The sequence below is a fragment of the Taudactylus pleione genome, unplaced genomic scaffold (assembly GCF_031769625.1).
Source record: "Taudactylus pleione unplaced genomic scaffold, aTauple2 ptg000019l, whole genome shotgun sequence".
NCBI classification, from domain to species: domain Eukaryota; kingdom Metazoa; phylum Chordata; class Amphibia; order Anura; family Myobatrachidae; genus Taudactylus; species Taudactylus pleione.
The window spans coordinates 33,947,388-33,968,353 of record NW_028284421.1 but is presented as its reverse complement, the minus strand read 5'-3'; the positions used below and the strand labels follow the sequence as shown (position 1 = coordinate 33,968,353).

The window sequence follows — 20,966 nt, the reverse complement described above, 5'->3', positions numbered from 1 at the left end:
TTCTGGCACAGGGCACCAAAAAGTCTACTTACGGCTCTGGGGTCCTGGTTGAACCTCCCATTGGTGTACGCTGGGTAGAAGTTTGATCTGGGGAGCCTGTTCTGAGCTTTCCACTGGATGGATTTGGACGAAAACTTCACAGAGTGGCAACATTGGATTCCAGAAGACATACTAGGGGGTTGAGGTCCTGGTCGGACCTCCCGTTGGTGCACGTTGGGCAGAACTTTGACCCTGGGAGCCTGTTCTGGGCCTTTCACTGCATCGATTTGGATGAAAACTTCAAAGAGGGGTGGCAATTGGTCTGGGATGCCTAATTTAATGGTTAGGATCCGGTCGGACCTCATGGCGGAGTGCGCCGGGCAGAACTTTGACCCGGGGATCCTGTTCTGGGCCTTCCACTGGATGAATTGGGACGACATCACATAAGAAAACTTATTAACTTGAAGATTTAAACCCAGGCAATGCCTGGCACTTCAGCTAGTATTTACATAACCTTCCAACAGGAATTTATACTGATACAAAGTGCTCAATGAGGGTCAGCAAAATAAATGTAAACTCAAATAGCCTCACCCAAATTAGTCAAATGTCCTTCCCATTGTCTTGTATAGCAACTGATTTCCCTACTAAATTTGAGCTTGAAATTGTATACAAAATGGATAGCTAACAGATTATTGGTCCTGTCATACAGACTTTGGTAAATCAGAACAAGCCCCAGACAATACTAGATGGATTTTTAATTAAGTAAGTTCCCATTTTAAAAACTAATACAAGGTTGTTGCTTTCTCTTGGCACAGAAAAAGCATTTGACAAGTTACACTTGGACTACATGAGGCAAGCCTTCAGTAAATTTGAAACTTAAGGATGGTTTTTACAATTTATACATACACTATATTCAGAGCCCTAGCAACGGTTTCCTGTCAGCAAACTTTGCAATAAAAATTGATACCCACAAGAGGTTCACTCTGTCACCCATAATTTTTGTTCTAGCCATAAAATTGCTGTCTGGAAAAAATAAGAATGACGGAAGGAACATCAATAAAAAACACAGGGCATCATTTATTAACGAGTTTTATCACCAAAATGAGTGATAAATGTCACTGTGTATAATAAATGGTGCTCCTGCCAATCAGCTCCCAACTGTTAACTGTTAGAAAAATGACAGTTGAGAGCTGATTGGCTGGAGCACCATTTATCATACACAGTGACATTTATCACTCGTTTTGGTGATAAAACTCGTTAGTAAATGGGGGCCTCAATGCATAAAATATGTTTGCAGACAATATTTAGATTTTTACTACCAGTACTACATTCTACTTTACAAGACTACACAGCATCCTTAACCACTTGCCTGGCATGGTCGTATCAGATACGACCACACCAGGCTGGGCTTTGCCTGACATGGTCGTATCTGATACGACCAGTCAGAAATGCCCACTAGGCGGCTGTGGGAAGCTAATCTTACCACAGCCGCCTACATCAGAGGGACCTTCTGGTCCCTCTGCAAGCGTGGCTGCTTCTCTAGCATGTCCCGATCACTGCTGGCCACTGTGATCGGTCACCGTCGGCAGCCCCCCTCCCTTAGAAGCAGCAGTGCTGCTGCTGTGACCCGATCACTGTGGCCAGCAGTGATCGGGCAGACATCTCCACCCCCTTGAGTAAACAGCAGTAGCGACGACTCTGGTAGCCGCCGCTGCTGCTATGTATCCGGGCCGCCAGCGGGACACCCTCCCGCTGCGGCTCCGGAACTACAGTGATCACATAGTGATCACTGTGTGTGAAGGAGCGGCGGCTCTGGTAGCCGCCGCCGCTGCTGCTATGTATCCGGGCCGCTAGCGGGACACCCTCCCGCTGCGGCTCCGGAACTACAGTGATCACTATGTGTGAAGGAGCAGCGGCGGTGGCTCTGATAGCCGCTGCTATGTATCCAGGCCGCTAGCGGGACACCCTCCCGCAGTGGCTCCGGAACTACAGTGATCACTATGTGATCACTGTGTGGGGAGCAGCAGCCGCGGATTTGGCTGCTGCTTCCAGGTAGCCCAGCACACTCCATCCGGCCTCAGCTCCTCCCCAATGATGCCCGAGTTTCTAAGGGCCATTATATATATATATATATGTGTATATATGTGTGTGTACAGGAATGGGTATGATATACCGATTCCCGTCAGCGGCAGCCCGACAGGAGCAGAGTGTGAAACAGCGGAAGCCCGACAGCGCTAGAAATCCTGATCGTGGCTAGGTAATTATCTGCTAACCTAACCCTCCTTAGGGGTGCCTAACCCTAACTTCCCCCCCCAAGTGCCTAACCCTAATCCCCCCTCTAAGTGCCTAACCCTAACCACCCCCTTCCCCGCTGCCTAAACCTAAGTTCCCCGGGGTGGTGCCTAACCCTAAGTCCCCCCCGGGGGTGCCTAACCCTCCCTCCCCCTAGCCTAACCCTCCCGGGGGGGTGCCTAACCCTAAGTCCCCCCCGGGAGCCCTAAACCTAACCCTCCCCCCCCCCGCGGCTGTCCGCTCGCGGCGCCCGGCATCAGTACGATCGTGATGCCGGGCGCCGGTCTCCCGGCGTCGGGGAAATGCGGGCGTCTACATCTAGACGCCCGGCATTTCACCCATGCCGGGATAAGACAGCCCAGAAGCCGGCTGCCGGTATTTAGGCAGTCGACTTCCCGATTGCTTCCCGTGTATACATGCATACATATGTATATATATATATATACGTATGTGTGAATATATGTATATATATATATACATATGTAAATATATATATATATACACGTGTGTATATATATATATGTGTGTGTATATATATATATATATATATATATACACATGTATGTGTATATATATATATATATATATACACACACACGTGTGTATATGTATCTATATATACGTGTGTGCATATATATATATATGTGTAGTATATATTTATATGTAGATATATCTATATATATATATACACACACGTTTGATATATATATATATATATATCGATAGATATCATAGAGCCTCTGAATAGGGATGGCAGCCGAACATCGATGGTTTACAAACCATCGATGGTTTACGGTCCATCGATGGTCTGACAGGAAACAAGAGGTTTGCCATTGCTGGTGGCTATCAATGTTGCACCATTGATGGTAACCCTCAATCGATGTTTAGGAAACATCGGCAGTGTTGTGGTCTACACAGATCTCGACCAATCGCTAAAGAATTGATGGATTCTAACAATGGTTGAACCATCGATGGTCCAGCTGTCAGTGGCCATCACTACAGTATAACATAAAAATTGCTATTTTATGGTATAGTGATGGATAAGTTTAAAATTATGTTTTTGACCTAATTCAATCATAAAAGAAACCGACAATTTTGGAGCAGTTTTTGGAAAAAGAATTAGTCAGTTAAGTGGTTAAAGACTATATATACTATAGGAGAAATACAAATATTTCTGGCAATCTTCAGTATTTTAGATTATCTCCCTCTGCTGACCAAACTCCCCCACTCTTCGGTTAACTATGAGGTTTCCTGATTGAGCCGAATTGCGGCAATAAAAATGAAGACACTACTTAAGTGACTTTATTCAGGACCATGGGCAGGATACATGATATATCGCAATTTGCATGCGATGCATCCCGCCACTCTTCGCATGCAGGTCGGATATTACGCCGGTATGAATGAAAAGAAACGCAAAGAACCACTCTCTCTGAAAGAGCTGTCCTTTGCGAGTGAGGGACTTCCCTGGCGTCCTTCTGCAAATGCGCAGAAGGATGCACTTGCTGCGGTGGAGATGGGAGGGATCCGAGTAGAAGCCCATAGGCATCTATTGGGCAACACCATCTGAAGATGGCATTGCCGACCACATCCAAGCCCCGGAATGTATCGCATTCTGGGACTTGGTGCATATGAGAACTGCGGTCAAATCGCCAGTAATTTTCGGGGGTATAACCGCATTTCTGGCATTGCTGCAACCTGCCCCCTGTCACATATGCTACCACTCAAAGGGCCAGATTCAGAGTTGGACGCAGATTCAATACTTTTGCAAATGGCCAATGTTTTCTATACTGTGCATGGGTCTGAGCTTGACTGCGCATGTGCCGCAATGGTCTTGCGACTGTGGTCGTACTGTGGATTATAAAGCAGACTAATTCATAGACAGCAACTGTTTAGGGGATATAATGGGCATCCTTTTACACAGTGGTTCTGGTCCCACGCCATGCGATGGACATTCTGAGCAACCGTAGGGTTGCTCAGAGGTTTGATGGTGTGACCGATGTTCGTCCGTTGCTGTGTTTTCGTACGCAAGCAGCGGATCTGAGATGCTGGTGGTGGGCATTTGTAGAAAAGATGGCGGTTATAACATTTGCATAACTTCTCAGATCTGCTGTGTATGAAGATGCAGCAGCGACAGGCTTTTTGTCCACCTCTGAATTAAGCCCAAAATCATAAATTGATTCTAAACAAATATGTCTGCTTTTATTTGCCCCAAAGAAACAAAAACTTTTGCATGGTTTCTGCAAAAACTTTTTATTATCAAGATTTCAATCCATTTTCATACTGTTCTAATAATGATTGAAAAATTGGCATGCATAAAATTCACAGAAATACTCCCTACTATCCATCTTAGTCCAGCTCCATGCTCCTTGTCTGGCATGGCATGAAGATTCAGGATGGGGGTACATTTAGGATCGCCTTTCTGGACCGCTGCCGGCAGGAGGAGTCTGAGAGGAAGTGGCCGCAGCATCCGAGGGGCCAGCCTGGAGAGCTGAGCCTGACAGCTGCTGAAAGATTTTTTTCCAGTAACCACCTGCAGGTGTCTCTGACGTGGTCGCATCAGATGTGACAATGTCAGGGAAAGCCCAGCTTGGCGTGATTGCATCTCATGTAACCACGCCAGCAAGTGGTTACTGTCTACACTTCCTCCGATATACCTAATTGCAAGTTTCTTGTTTGCTTTGTTTTGACTCTTTCATATATTGCTATGTAGAGATATGCCAAATTGAATAGTTTAAAGTGGTAGGCAATTTCATTTTAGATCAATCTTAATGTCACCGTCGCCCCGCCTGTTTTTTTTCGATCTGTATTGGAACCCTTAGGTCCAAGTGAAGCTGGTTGAAAACTGAAACTAGTTGCTTTAATGAAACTTCTGGTCTTCTAATATTACCAGGACCAGAGTAGCACTGGGAATAGGGAATGACTCTGGACCCAAAGAGACTGGACTGGAATTAGGAACTGGAATCCGATCATGTCGAACTCAGTACCTGATTCCAGGAGCTTGGGGCTGGCACCCACTACTGGGAACTCAGAGAACAAACAAGTATAAACTCAGAACCAAATGGAAACTACTAGACTGGAATCAAGAACTCAGAACTGAGACTAGGGGGTAAATTTACTAAAGTGAGAGTTTTTAGAAGTGCATTTTAGAAGAGATGTTGCCCATAGCAACCAATCAGATTCTACTTAACATTTAACAAGCACCTTCTAGAAGATATATAAATATATATATAATAGCTAGAATATGATTGGTTGCTAGGGGCAACATCTCTTCTAAAACTCACTTCTAAAAACTCTCATTTTAGTAAATGAGGTGGGAAGCTCAGACCTGTGCATCCGAAGATAGCTAGATCCAGATCCCACTCACCAGCACTAAACTGGAAATGATACCCTAGACTCAGCACTAGCCCCAGCTACCAGAGTTGTTATAGCACTAGGTAGCAGAGGCCGGTTAAATAGGGCACTCTCTATCTCTATTAATAGCAGTGGTCATGTGAGTGCAGCTCCCGAGATCTGAATGGATAGGAGTGTTCATCTGACCAAATCCAATATGGCCACACCTATGCAGTCAGGATGTTTGTATACAATGGAGATGCTGATGCTCAGAAATGCTGCTGGCGGCCAAGAGAAGCGCATTAAACTATGAAATGTCACAGGATAAGTAAGTCTAAGACCCCGATGTGTAACACTTACATTTTTAGAAAGCCTAGAAGGACAAATTCACCACATTCTTTTAGGGTTAAACTTACTAAGCAGCACTTTTCAAAGCCACCACATCTGCAGTGGTTTTGGTCCCTGGATTTCAAGGGGCAATAATAGTAAATGCAAAACACACCAGGCTGACTCACTCATCAAGTGACTTGGATCAGATAAACACTTACAGTAGACCCTTGTAAATAATTGTGGCTACTGTGTTTTAGGCTAAACCATATAATAAAACCCGCTGTTACACCATACATCCAAATGACCCTAGTGCTACTCTGCATCAGGTATGGGCCATTAGGGGGGGGGGAAGGGGGGCAAAAAATGATCAAGCCCTCACATCTAAAAAATAACATCCCACTCCTGAATAGTACCGAGTCCCTCCTGATACCTCAGGCTGTTGTATGCCAGAGTTAAAATGTTTTTATAGTGCATGCACTAGAGGCACTGCAAGTGCCATCATGCACATGCTACCATCATGACTATTCATAAAGAAAATGGAAATGCTTCTGGCTGTATATAAATAAATAGGAGTGCAACCCCCACACACACACCCATTATGGCGAAAACAAATAGGAATAGGCTCAAGGCTGCAGAGAGGGAGCCTAGGGACTTGATTTAGAGTTGCAAGTAGCTCCGAATGCCGACGGATCAACATTTTTGTTTTGCTTACTGCACTGGCATGTACTGTGTGCATAGCATCTTTATGTGCATATGGGCGATTCTGACTTGTATGGATCTCTGACTTTTTTTGGTATACAGGAAATGGGCATTTCTGGGTGACAACTGGGTATCTGCATGGAAAAGTACCATCGCCTACGTGTGTCATTGGCATGTTGCCAAAGTTACTCACCATTGTGAATCATTTGTTTGCAGTGAGTATGCCGTAATGAAAAAAATCATAACTAAAAATAACTAAAATTTAAAAAAATGAATGAAAATTCAAAAATAAGAAAAAACATAAATCAATAATATAAATATACAATAAAATCAGCATGCACCACTACAATGGTAAGGTGCTACATAAACAGAATACTTCAACTCCTAAAAAACACCAAGCAATGCTGCTTAGCAACACAACATCAAAAGTGGAGTCTGGTTTAAAATGTTTGTAGCATTAGATCGTCGAGTTATAACTCCATTTGGAAGGGATAATTTGTATCCTTTAGAGAAACACAGTGTTGGCAAAAAAATTATATATACATATATTCATCTAAAGCAAAGTTCCCAGAAAAAAATTAGACCAGAAGAGGAAACCGCCGACGGGGTTGAGGCAGAGAAATGCGTAACAGGAGTGCCCACCTGTGGAAAGGCTAATGGTTTATGGGCTGCTGCTCCCTTTGAATATGGTTCCCTGCTCCATCTGAAAACAACACGGTGACTGGTAATTACCACTGCTGGCTCTGTCACAGCCATCATGCAGTACCGTGACTGATACAAGGGATACCATTGGGGTTTTTATTCAATGAGTGAGACGACTACTCACTACACATGCATGTTGTTTAAATCTCTACCAGCAACCCACATTCAAAATTCCACAGGCGCACTAATTACAAGGGTTTCAACTGGATTTATTTACAGCTTACACTCCTGATTGGGATTGCTACATATAGCAATCCTATATATAGCACTCCTTGCTGCACTCACTGCTTGGACATTGCAAGTGCTTCGCTATCTGCGTGGTGCTCCTATTGATTGATCTTTGTTGTACATAACACTTCTGACCAGATCGGCTCTGTACATTGTAATTTTTGCCTTCATACTACACAAAATCCTGTTTGTATTGCCTGTTTCCTTTGCGTCACATATGTCCACATTAATTATTCTTTTAATAATTAATTCCTGCACCCACTTCTCGCACACCTCTCTTTATATATCACTTTCGGAGCAGCACTGTTCTTTTGCCTGTATTTTTGAACATTTAACAACTTTTATCCACACTGTCCCTACATCACACAGCCTCCACTCCAGTTTTCATCTCACTTATTACCTCATCCACAGCATGAACACCCTTACTTCAAACACCCCTATTATGCAGTGCCTCTACTTTATCCACATACATAATCCTCTACTTTATCCATGCCTATCCTCCCCCTATTGTCTCCTCCGCTTGCTGTTACCCCTTTTATCTCTCATCAGTCTCCCTTCCAACCCTCTGCTTCTTTCCCCCGCCTTCCCTGTTGTTCCACTCTCAGCCACCTCCCTCCCTCCATGGCCTTGCTACCCCACCAGTAAGCCCCATTCCCTCCTGGTTCTGCCTGTCACCTCCAGGGCAGCCAAGAGAAATTCTGGGCCCGGGTACAGCAACATCGTGTGGGACCACAGCATGTTGGGAATGGCTGCACCCATTTGTGGGTGGGTCTAGCATGTGAGAAGCACCCACTCACAGGAGCATGGCATAGCACCCAGCAGCTGGGATTAAAGTAGTCACTACTGTATTAGGATGGCAGGACAGTCCCATAATATATCCATTTTTTATCAGGATGTATTTAGATACTAAAATGTAACACACAATAATTAAAGCCTACAACTTTATTTTGTACATCTCTCGTGTAAATAACACAATCAAAATCTATTTTTTGACATAGAGATAGATGAAGGACTTAATTCTGACATAACATCAGTTCATCTTATACATGCACATTCCGCAGCACATATCCTAACCCACTGCTCCATGCTCCTTCCTCACTATCTACCCCATCTGTGTCACCCCTGTCTGTCTGCCCTTCCCCTTTAGAATATAAACTCTCACGATTAGGGCCTTCATTCCTCATGTGCTTCTCCTCCCCCTACTTATAGTATAATTTACTCCTAACTCCCCACAACAGCACCTAACACTTGGTTGCTTATGTCCTGCTGCCTGCGTTATGCAGCTATGTCTATAAACCATGTCCTTGTCCTGCATTGTATTGCACGGCTAATAACTGTTTTTCTTGTTTGCTCATTTATGTACTGTCTTCAGTTCCTGTTTGTTCTTGGGACATTGTCGCTTCAGTTTTGTCTTCATCAAGTGAAATGCATGCTCAATCGGATTCAGGTCAGGGGATTGGCTTGGCCATTGCATAACATTCCACTTTTTAGCCTTAAAAAACTCTTTGGTTGCTTTTGCCATATGCTTCGGGTCATTGTCCATCTGCACTGTGAAGCGCCGTCCAATGAGTTCTGAAGCATTTGACTGAATATGAGCATATAATATTGCCCGAAACACTTCAGAATTCGTTCTGCTGCTTTTGTCAGCAGTCACATCATCAATAAATACAAGGGAACCAGTTCCATTGGCAGCCATACATGCCCACGCCATGACACTACCACCACCATGCTTCACTGATGAGGTGGTATGTTTTGGATCATGAGCAGTTCCTTTCCTTCTCCATACTCTTCTCTTCCCATCACTTTGGTACAAGTTGAACTTTGTCTCATCTGTCCATAGGATGTTGTTCCAGAACTATAATGGCTTTTTTAGATGTTGTTTGGCAAACTCTAATCTGGTCTTCCTGTTTTTGAGGCTCACCAATGGTTTACATCTTGTGGTGAACCCTCTATATTCACTCTTGTGAAGTCTTCTCTTGATTGTTGACTTTGACAAATATACACCTACCTCCTGGAGAGTGTTCTTGATATGGCCAACTGTTGTGAAGGGGTTTTTCTTCACCAGGGAAATAATTCTTCTGTCATCCACCACAGTTGTTTTCCGTGGTCTTCCGGGTCTTTTGGTGTTGCTGAGTTCTTCCGGTGCGTTCTTTCTTTTTAAGAATGTTCCAGACAGTTGATTTGGCCACACCTAATGTTTTTGCTGTCTCTCTGATGGGTTTGTTTTGATATTTCAGCCTAATGATGGCTTGCTTTACTGATAGTGACAGCTCTTTGGATCTCGTATTGAGAGTCGACAGCAACTGATTCCAAATGCAAATGTCACACCTAGAATCAACTCCAGACCTTTTACCTGCTTAATTGATAATGAAATAACGAGGGAATAGCCCACACCTGTCCATGAAATGGCTTTTGAGTTGATAGTCCCATTACTTTTGGCCCCTTAAAAAGTGGGAGGCACATATAGAAACCGTTGTAATTCCTAAACCGTTCACGTGATTTGGATGTAATTACCCTCAAATTAAATCTGAAAGTCTGCAGTTAAAGCACATCCTGTTTGTTTCATTTCAAAGCCATTGTGGTGGTGAATAGAGGCCAAAATATGAAAATTCTGTCAATGTCCCAATATTTATGCACCTGATTGTATATATATATTCTTTTTTTTACAACACTGTGTTTCTGTGAAGGATACAAATTATCCCTTCCAAATGGAGTTATAACTCGACGATCTAATGCTACAAACATTTTAAACCAGACTCCACTTTTGATGTTGTGTTGCTAAGCAGCATTGCTTGGTGTTTTTTAGGAGTTGAAGTATTCTGTTTATGTAGCACCATACCATTGTAGTGGTGCATGATTGATTTTATTGTATATTTATATTATTGATTTATGTTTTTTATTATTTTTTATTTTTTAATTTCATTTTTTTTAGTTTATTTTTATTTAATTTATTTTTAGTTATGATTTTTTTCATTGCTTATTATGTGTTATGAATATGTGTCACTTTATTAAATTACACCTTTTATTTGACTAGCGCCCTACGTACTTTCTTATTTGCATTTATCTTTTTTGGGGATCATCCAGTTTCCCCCATCTGTGGTGGGCTGGCTGTCAATTAGGTGGATTTTACTCCAAGTATATATATATTTTCTAAGAGACGGTTCACAATTATTAAAATTATATAGATGCAAATTTCTGGTATCCTATAGGTATTAGCGCCTTGGGTTTTCTTATATCTACTGCATATATTTGCAAATATATGGCTAAGCCTCCAAGCCACATCACGGCGTCTGTATACTGACGGTCCCTAAAAATCTGTGGTGTGGAACCCCAAAAAGACGGCGAATGCCAGCCACCCCAGGGCAGCACAACAGTGAGGCTAAGGCAGTGATTCCCAACCTCGGCCCTCAAGGCACACTAACAGTTCTGGTTTTAGTGATATCCATGATTGTGCACAGATGGTTAAATCAAAATAACTGAGGTACTAATTAAGTCACTTATGCTCAAGTATGGCTATCCCTAAAACCTGGACTGTTAGTGTGCCTTGAGGACCGTGGTTGGGAACCCTTGGGCTAAGGTGTTAGTGAGTGTTAGTAAGAATAAAGCTGTCACGCCTCAGGGCTGGTTCAGGTTGGAAAAGGCGTAGGAGACTGAAGAGGAGATTTGAGAGGCATGGATGAACTTAGGTGATTTGAGCCAGGACCTCCTCATGTATTGATGTGATGAGGTAGAGATACGGCAGTGGATGATTGATGGGCCCGAAGGCAAGAACAGGAATAGAATGTCTTTATTGAACAGGTTGGAATGGAACTGAATATATAACACTGAATGAATGAGCAGAATCGAATTGGGAACGATGCTGGATTGAGAGCTGGATCGGTTTGAGGCCAGTTTTGAGAACTTGATGGAATTGATGAACTTGATCAGTTTGAGACCGATGTTGAAGAATTGAAGAACTTAATTGATATGAGTCCGATATTAATGAATTTATGTACTTCATCGGTTGGGACTGATGTTGATGAATTGAGGAACTTAATTTATAAATTACGATGTTGGAAGCATCGTATGAGACCGATGGTTGGAGGTATTGCCTGGAACCGATGGTTGCTGTAAAAACAAGCCTTAGTGGTAAAACCAGACTGGTGTGCAAGATGGTATAGGAGACTTGTTTTTACCAGATCTAGGAACTGGATATAATGGACTGGGACTGTTCAGATACAAAGTACCTGGTAGCTCAGGGCCTGATTCAGACCCACTCGCGAGCGCATAGCGCTCGCAAGCAGGTTGATGGTGGGCCAGTGCACACGCACGGCAAAAAGCACTCGCTCCAGCGCTCGCATTCAAAAGGGGCGGCTGTCAATGTTGATCGACAGCTCGCCCCGTTTGGAAGGTGGGGAGGGGGGGTGGCTGGGCAAATGGAGGCATTCCTGCAGGAACGCCTGCTGTTTGTGGGCGGCCCTACTGACATCACTCGTGATGTCAGTAGGTGGACTTCCTGCTCTATTAGAGCAGGAAGTCCACTGGGGTTTGCGGCCACAAGACCCTACCACAAGGGTCTCATCGCAAGCCTGATGGTCGCGATGGTCTTGACCATCGCGACCATCACCTGGTCGCTCGCATAAGCTGTGGGTGGACACCCACAGCTATGCGAGCGCCCAGGAGGCCGTCTTTAAAAAAAGGGACGCCCTGATTCAGAGCGAGCCCTCTCAAAGAGTGTCCGGCTCTGAATCAGACCCTCAGTACTGAGCTATAACTTCAGCAAGAAGGAAAGTTGTACTGGCAACAGAGGCCAGTCAGGAAATCGAATTTATAGGGGAGGATCCCCAGGGATTGGATTCTGTAATCAGCTGGCATGGGAGTAGCACTCTTAAGTGGTGGAAGAGAGTCAGGTGACAGAATCCGACATACTGTAGCTGCGCCCATACTGTTGTTCTGGAGGGAACTCTGGCGTGCAGTTTGCATACCATCATGCTGGGGAGACACGCTGTGAGCAAGTGACTGCGGAGAGCCATCTCCATGCTCAGTGACAGGACAGGGGTAGACTTCAGCACCAGCCGGAAGCGATGTGCAGTATGACTGGACCTCTGTGCTATGTGTTTAAAGGTGATACACAGGTGAAAGGTGTAATTAATATGCTAAAAAGCAGTGCACAGTACAGTAATATATAAATCATAAAATATTTCACAAGGACATACACGATATATAAGTAGGAGCATACATAAAATAGGGAGGGCCCTGCTTATAAGATCTTACAATTCAATGGGGATGGAGGAAAGTGAAGAGATAAGGAGGATAGACTTGAGTGGAGGATTGGGCAAGCACTGCTTAGCGGTAGTGATGTCAGATAGGATTGTGGTAGTCTATTGTGGGCTATGGTGAAGTGATTGGTTTAGATGGAGTGAATCATATTTTGAAGGCTGGGTGAGAGTGGTTGAGAATTCCATAGAGGGGAGAAAACATTATAACCATATTATGTGACTAACACTTTTATTAGTGTATTTAAGTTAATGTATAATAAGGCATTCAATATTGTCTTAATTATAATTGTTATTATTAATAGTAGTGAATTATTACATACTTCTAGTGCAGAATATGCAGCAGCACTGAGCAACTGGAAAGATTGCTCAATGCCTCAATTGGAAACTTTTCATCCTTTCATGTGAGAGTTTATAATCTAGAAGACATTCTAGGGCTTTGATTCAAATGGAGCCAGTGCCATGTGATTAAATGAAATGAAACCAACACCACTTGCATCAGTGTCTGCATAGAGTAGCTGCTAAGCTGATGCAAACAGGAAAGTGCAAAGGGTGCAGGAGAGTTCAATTATTAACTCAAACCAAAGAGAGTGACGTATGTCTAGGAGACCTGATCGCTAACATATTTTGTACAAGTCATGTCTCATTTTATAGGGTAATTCTAGGCAGCATATAAATAATGATGTAGAAATACCTCTGTTAAGGCCCCTACACACTACACGATATTGCTAACGATATGGCCATGTCAAGTTACATGAGGTATACACACCAAGGAGGACACATTTTTGGATAAGTCAACAGTTTTTACCCCAGTTATAATCTCACATACTAAATCAGGCTTGGTACAACAAAGTGGCTGAGATGGATTGTTTTAGGTTCACACAATAGTTAAAAACAATTATGGAACATTATGTTATGTTTTAGCAATTCATATGTAAAAGGATATATGAAATAATAAATGAAGACATATTACACTACATGTAACACACTGAAAAAGGGTAACTCCTGCTGTTTTGCTGGAAATGTCACTCCCTCAGGCATGGTCACAGTCACTGTGATGAGCTCTGCAGCACAATGTAATGAATGTTAGGGACAATGTGGGAAAATAGAGCATCATATTTAAATGTAGTAGGGGATTTCCAGCTAGAAACCTCCATTTTTATGCTAAATGGGAAGTAATCAGATGTGATACTGCAGTGATAACCAAAAATGGACTTTGATAGTTTATGAAGACACTTTCCTCTGTCACTATAGATTGTAAGCTTACAAGCAGGGTCCTTTTACCTATCTGTCTGTCAATACCCAGTTTTGTTTGTGTTTTCAATTATAAAACACAACTGAATATGCTAGTGCTATATAAATAGTTTTTCAATTGTATTTAAAAATATTTTTATTACATTGTTAAACAGAAGGAAATCACGGGCAGAACAATTACCATGTCAAGCCAGTGCAGAACACTTGGGCCCCTGTTTAGTTAGTGGCCCTCCTTCCCAACATTATTTTTCTACAGGATGGATGCATTTGTAAATATGTGAACAAACCAGAGCAGACATTCAAGTGTAAATGCATTGCATTAATTTCCATACACAGCTACAAACAATCAGATATAATAATAAAGTGCGGGTTTATAGAAGTGGAGGAGTTGCCCATAGCAACCATTTAGATTCTAGCTATTATCTTCTAGAAGGTGCTAGATAAATGATAAGTAGAATCCGATTGGTTGCTACGAGCAACATCTCCACTTCTATAAACCCACATGTTAGTAAATACATCCCTATACATGTTGGATATGCTATAATCAGTGGCAGCTCCAAGGGTGGGGCTGCAGCGTATCCCAAAATTAAAATAGGGGAGCCACACCAACTGCCAGTGAGTCCCAGCCATCTATGGGCCTCATTTATTAATGAGTTTTATCACACAACAGATTACAGTTGGGAGCTGATTGGCTGGAGCACCATTATCATACACAACAAGTTTTATCACTCCTTGTGAATGATAAAACTTGTTTGTAAATGAGGCCCTATGTTTGGCAGCATTTGCAATGGCAGTTGGTGTGGTTCCCCTATTTGAATTTTGGACTGCACTGCAGCCCCACCTCTGGAGCCGCCACTGGCTAAAATTCTGCAATTCTCACTATTGGGAGTTAAAGCCTTGACTTCGGAGGATGACTAGGGCTTGTCATTCGCATATACAGTACCTAAAAACCTGCAAATAACGTGTCCCACTCGTCATCCAATGCAATGTGCACCCCAGTTACTTACCTTCTCCCCACCGGCACTAATCACCAGTGGGGACTTCCAAAGATCACCTGGGCAGGCTTTCTATATTCCCAACACTGGCACCTAGAGAGATGGGGGCACCCTTGTTTGAAAGAGGAGAGTTCTCTCTTTCAAACTATGTGCCCCCATAGAGGTTTTTTCCTGGTGCTCAGTGTGATCAAATAGTACACAAATAAGCCCTTATCGCTCCTAAATTAAAAGTGATGCCTCTTTTAATGTGGTGCCTTGTCTAATTTTTAAAATGGTAGGAAGAGTTTAACCTGTGACAAAAAAAATGCATTTTCAATTACAGTGCAGATTTTATTGTCTAACCCTGCACATAGAATCCTGATTTTACTGTTTTGGAAAGAAGGATTATTGGTGAAACAAGAAGCACTAAGGGCCTGATTCAGACCCGCTCACGAACGCATAGCACTCGCAAGAGGGTCGAAGACCGGGCAGTGTGCACGCACGGTGTGCGCGAGCGAGAAATCACGCGCTCCGGGGCTCACTACAAGAGGGGGCAGCTGTTGATGTTGATCGACAGCTCGCCCCGTTTTGTAGGCGGGTCAGGGGGGTGGGCTGCACAAACTGAGGCATTCCCTTAGGAACGCCTGCCATTTGTGGGCGGCCCTACTGACATCACACGCGATGTCAGTAGTGAACTTCCTGCTCTATTAGAGCAGGAAGTTCACTGCGGCTTGCGATGGACGAGACCCTACCACAAGGGTCCCGTCGCAAGCCCGATGATCGCGATAATCGCGACCATTGCCAGGCTGCCTGCTAAAGCTGCGGGTGGTCACCCACAGCTTAGTGAGCGGCCTGGAGGCTGGGGTTTAAAAAAATAACGGCCTGCCCTGATTCAGAGCGAGCGCCCACAAATAGCGAGCGGCTCTGAATCAGGGCCTAAATTCTTATTTGTGATGCTTAAAAGACGAAAAATAAAATCACATGTGCTTGTTCCCTTTCTTGAAATTCAATAATAAACACTTTTTTGGCTGCTTAGGTTAAAGTTTTATGGACATGTTACAATGAGTAAAAAGACTAATGGTATTTTCTAAAAGCACAAAGTCTCCTGAAATAAAAAACAAGGTATACTTTGTGTGGGTAAAAAAAATCTGTTATATTGATATTGGAATGTGACAAGCGCTAATATCATAAAATGGCCTCAGGACAAGGGTCAGGGGAAACCCTCAGCAGCAAAGGGTTTATAAAGGACATTTTGAAGTAGTACCTTGAAAGTTATACAGTAAACAGTACTTTCAAGAACCAAATAGGTACTATTTTGCTGTTTCTGTATATAGAGTAAGTTCAAAGCAGATATTTCGCAAAATAAATGATGTACTATTATGTAACATGTAATATGAGGAGAGCACAATATAAATACAGTAAACAAAAGTCAGCTACCAAAACATGTTACGTATGGCTATCTTCTATGCATTTACCCTCCCCCAGTAACATCCAGTCACTTCCCAAGCCACCACGACCTCCTGGAAAATGTGACCATCCCTATGCTTGGATGTCTATAAATAGATGGTGGGCAGCGCATGTTGTGAGTGACAGCTGCTGCTGGGGACTTGGCCAGGGTTAAGAAGTAATCAGTTCGGGACTGAAATTTAGCAAACACACAATATTTACCTGCTTCCTCTGGAATTACTCTGCTCATCTCGTCTGGGGAGCTGATGCTTTAATCTGGGCACGGTAAAATCTAAACTTTATTTGCTGACTGACTATAGAATAGAATAAATATACGGTATACAATAATTATTTTGGGAACACTTTGCAAGTGCTACTAGTCTTAAGAAGATCCACTTTCATTTGTTGGCTATATATAAAAATATGAGATTATCTTTTTTTTGGATTGCTTAAACTTTGTCCTTTTTGTTTGAGGACAAATGTAAGAGCATGTTAGCTATATTTTGTATTAAGTCTTCATAATCCTCTTTCTTAATATTCTACAAGCAATATAATTATTTGTTAAATTTGATGCAGTATGTTAAATCACAACAAAGACTGGCGCCATCCAGGCCCTATTGTTACATTCCAATGCTTGCTATGATCCACTAAATTTGGATTAAATTCTGACTGCTATCAAAGCCAATAACAATGCAGTGTTATTATGCAATGTGTTCTCTCAACTACAAAACAAATATATTCTGGACTCAACTGAATATAGTGTATGACTGTTGGATATTATATTGTCCTACTGGTATTTAAAATGTTATATTAAAATGGTGAGATACCTATTTATAGATTGTAAAACACACTAGTGGGTTACTTTTGTCCCTATCCCTTTAAGGACTCTCTCCTGATATCTTAACAAATGGAGAATGTCATGGAAAGAGGGGTGAGAGCATGAAGATGCTAAAATAGATGGTTAACATTTTTATGCACTTTTTAAATCTTTTGAAATGAATTGATGGAAATGCCTGACACCATATGTATTATGTAAGGATTTCCAATAAATCAGAATTTGTTAGTTACAGACTATTTGTAGCGAATTTAGCAAAAGGTTTACATTGATAGGGAACCATATAATCACAATTTGTTAGACAAAAAAAATATAAAATAGAGAAATATATGTGCATGGCAGGATCATGGCAGAGGTAAATCTAGTTTTATAAATAAACATGAACAATAATGTTTGTTTTTATAGAAAAGGGTTTTCCCTCTAGTATGGATGCATGTTTAACATAGTGACATTGTAATATTGTACATTAAAGAAACATGTATGTGTTTATAAATCCACATTTTAAGATGATTAACTTTTTCCACTTACAAATACATTTCTGTGTTTTTTGTGGTACATATTGGTGGTACATAAAGGGCCCGTGCATTTTGTGGTTTGACACTTGCATAAAGAAAAGTCTTAATTGGGCCCATATCAGTCTCATGTTGTTTTTGGTACAGCATTTTATGCCATGACATTTACTTTTCATGCCTGTCCCTATGTAAGTTACAGAAATATTAGGCTAACCTTCTGATTCTGGACTGAAGATATAGCATATTAAATTAAATTATGTTATTCAAATTGTGATATATCAAAGGTGATAAACCTACATAAGGGGAGTAAACTTAAGTTATCCATTCAGTTTAGTAAATGTTTTTGTTATTATATATTTTTTTGTATATTATTATTTATATGTAAAGATTAATGGTGATGCACAGAGCTGGTCAATGAAGGATCAGCATAAATTAAAGACAATGACATGTAATGTAGCAACAAGATAATTATGGATGTGAAATAAGGTTGGAGAGGTCTTCTGAATGCTTACATTCTATTGTGAAAGGGGGTACAGTTGAGTAACAAGTATTTGGGACGGTATACGTTCATAATGTTGACATTCAGAATGTTGACATGTTCTGAATTTCGACATGGTATGATGTCGACAGGGCAAATGTCGACAATAGAATGCTGATAGACGATTTTGTTCCGATTTTAGGATTAAGGTAAGGCCGCGGTTAGGGTTTGGCTGTGGTTAGGGATAATCACTTTGCCATTGCAAAACTGCATGGTCGACATGCCAACTGTCAACATTTGTAATGTCAACATTTTGTCAATGTTGACAATATGTCAGAGTCGACATTTGACATGTCGACCTCCAAACCATGTTGACATTCTGTAATACACCCTTAGGGACAGCAGGGCATCTATGCCCAGTATTGTGTACTGGGCATAGATGTGTCTGGTGTGATAGGGAACTCCATGTATACACAGAATGAGAGTAGTTGTCCATGCAAAAGTGAGAAATGATAATGAGAGAAGAGGAGAGGCATAGGTCAGACACATATGATGGGTAGCACAGGGATTAGCATTACTTTTTCACAAAGCAGATGTCATGGGTTCAATTCCAACTAGGGCCCTATCTGTGTATAATGTATTTGTTCTCATCATGTTTGCACGGGTTACTCCAGTTTTCCCCCACAGTCCAAAGCCATGCTGGTTAATAGCTTTTGACAAAATTGGATTCTAATATGTGTGTGGTAGGGAATATAGACTTGCAAGCTCCAATCGGGCAGGGACTGATGTGAATGAATACACAGAAGAACAACTAAGTGCACCCAAGATGGCTGTCTCACTCTATGCAATAATGTAAGGTGCTTTAGGTCCTACTGGTAAGAAAGTTGCTATATAAACAAATTATTATTATTATGGTGAGAGGGAGGTATTTGGAATTTAGGGATTAGATGTAAGAACGGATGGTGTTGAGGGCTTTGCCAATGTAATGCGTTTGAATTGGATTCCGGAAAGTCTACAAAATTCAGTATTGACATTTTTAAGCAGCTGCCTAGGGCAGCACTGAGGCCGTTATTCTACATAATGCTGGCAGAGAATGTGGATCTTACCTGTCCCCCTCCTCCTTTACCTGGTATGTTGTGTGTTCCTGAAAAGCCTGATAGTGCTTAAGGTGACCATCGACCATCAATGGTTAACAACCATTGATTGTTTGTCATCGATGGAGGAGATCATCATATTGTGATGTAAGGTAATAAAGGTTCCTATATACTAAATGTACACATTATACTACATATTAAAGATTCTGGTGGTGATTGAGAAGTGGATGCAGGGAAGTCATTGAGTGCAAGTGTCCAATGACTTAATTCTGCACATACATCTGGGCTGCACCGTGCATGCACCGTAATGGTTGACGCACCAAGATGCAGAATTGAAATTGCATGGAGGTCGCAATCGCGGACTTGTCAGTGTCCGTGAGTTGCACTGACACCAGTGGCCATAGTCAGTCGGACATTCTTCATCTGCCATATGTCCAATGGTAGGCCGATGGTGCGCCAATAATGCGCCGGCATCGTGCAGCAGCCGGTTGGCATCTCAATAAGATGCCCATCGGTGGCGCCATTACAATGGCCATCGGTGGCCCAAACAATGGCCATTGATACTGCACAGCATATTGTCACCAGGCCACTGCATTTGATAAGTACAGGCTATTATGCCATTTTGTTACTGTTTGCATCTATTGCCTGGTTGCTGCCTTGATGCATGCTTTAATGTGACATGCATTGCTACTATCACTGAACATGGCTGTATTTTTCATATATAAATATGCACCCTTTTTTGTATGAAATACAGTGTGCTGGTTCTTTTGTTTTCTCTGGAAACCAAATTGCTACTATATATATATATATATATATATATAAATATATATATATATATATAAATATATATATATATATATATATATATATATAAATATATATATATATACATAGCTCTGAGGAAAACAGTTGAAACTGCTGTCGGGCATCTGCTGCCACGCCTTTTTCTGTACCCGATGTTAATTTGAAATACAGACACCTTCTGAATGTGAGTTCAAAAACTCAGTTTGGTGGTGGCATAGAGAATATTGGTTTCAGCTATCATAAATAATTAAGTTGCACCTATCAGAAATATGTACATACCCAGTCTATGATGTCTAAATGTGATTTGTTGGCATGGTACCCACTGAATATTAGGTGCAGTAACGGGTTGAAAATATGACACCAGCAAAAAAAAAAAAAATTGTCTGGATGGTAGTTTGTCTCTTCCTGTAATGTTATGGAATGTGACAATATGGGTCCTCAGTGATATAATCCTTAACTCTTATATACAGTATGCAATAAGTTCCATGATAAATTAAATTCTCATGATTCTGTTAGACAACACAATTGCAATCGTAACATTCGTGCCACCTAATGGCCAACATAAGATCTGTAGGAGACTGCAAAGCCGTATTCGGGGCCGCATGTCCCTCAAACCATTAATATACAGCCAGGGTAGGCCAGAGTCTAATTTTTTAGGTAAGCGAATATTTTTTTCTGCTCCCCCAGGGCTACCATTGCATGGGCCGAAAAATATAAGGGGGTGTGGTCTCATGAGAAAAGCAGTACACATACA

At 41.9% G+C, this 20,966-nt stretch overlaps 2 protein-coding genes across 2 annotated transcripts in view; one reads left to right on the top strand and one right to left on the bottom strand.

Moving 5' to 3' along the window:
* The window catches only part of LOC148540517 (mucosa-associated lymphoid tissue lymphoma translocation protein 1-like), a 117,064-nt gene that overhangs the window by 76,521 nt on the left and 19,577 nt on the right, over nucleotides 1-20,966 (bottom strand). The gene's annotated exons all lie outside the window — the stretch shown is intronic.
* ALPK3 (alpha kinase 3) overlaps nucleotides 16,651-20,966 on the top strand; it is a 186,000-nt gene continuing 181,684 nt past the window's right edge. Inside the window, exon 1 of the mRNA XM_088446714.1 lies at nucleotides 16,651-16,774. The gene's annotated coding sequence lies outside the window, so the exon portion shown is untranslated. The remainder of the gene's footprint in view (nucleotides 16,775-20,966) is intronic.